Consider the following 1,027-nt stretch of genomic DNA (forward strand, 5'->3'; position numbering starts at 1 on the left):
TGCTATTCATAATAACATTGAGGTGGTTCTTTATCCATAAGTTCATGATTTAATCACTTTTTGTATTTATGTAGATAAAGCCCATGGAACTATATATCCCTTGCAAAGGAATTGTATTGGGATACAATTATGAGATTCTTATGCATCAAAGCATTGTTCATGAAAGTTCTTGATCATTGCATTATTGAGACAGGGCATCAATAAGGCTCAAAGATAAGCACATGTTATGTTCCTTACTTATGAAGTAAGCAATGGCTCTCATAGGTTGCAGTATAGAGATACTTTGAACTAGCATGTGGGTGCTTACCAACGGAGAGCGAGTTCATTGAACATGACCCACAATGAGAAGTGGATTTGAAACCTCACTTAAGTGTTTATGTAATACTTCTCATGTGTCAGTTGAGTAACTACTCCCTAGATTTCAGATGCCAAGTTGTCTTGTATGTGGAGTACTATGCTTTGATTTTATCTCTACTAGTGCCTAACCAAGGATGCTAAAATATGATTCTTTTTGGTATAGTATTAAGCATATGAAGGCAAATGAGTGGTGAAGATAGGAATCATCACCCTAAGTGATTCAAGGCGAAATATCTCATTAGTTTTTGGTTGACATTACCTTAATCAAATCCTTGCCCAAGGTGATTTGGAGGTTATGAAATGAGTTTCATAAGTCTCCATAAAGTTAATGATCTAATTGCAGGAACAAATGTGGAGGTCAAGAAAAGTAAGCAGTACACCAAACTTTTATCATATTCTAGATATATGATAAGGGAATGAATTACACTGAAAGACTGCATACATAAAGGTTGTCAAAGAATCTTTTGACTCTCCTAATAATTGGGTGGTAATTGTGCATTGCTAGATGCCAATCATGGTTTATGGAATTGAAATAGTTAATTTAAAATTGAATATGATTCATTTAAATTAATCAACAGTATTATAATTCAATTCTATTTTCAACATGTTATGAACCTAATAGGTCACACACAAAGCTTGCACTTTGGATTAAAGTGAGAGTGTGATGATT

Source organism: Theobroma umbraticum, unplaced genomic scaffold (assembly GCF_002168275.2).
Source record: "Theobroma umbraticum cultivar Fairchild unplaced genomic scaffold, ASM216827v3 scaffold_39.0, whole genome shotgun sequence".
In the NCBI taxonomy this organism is placed as follows: domain Eukaryota; kingdom Viridiplantae; phylum Streptophyta; class Magnoliopsida; order Malvales; family Malvaceae; genus Theobroma; species Theobroma umbraticum.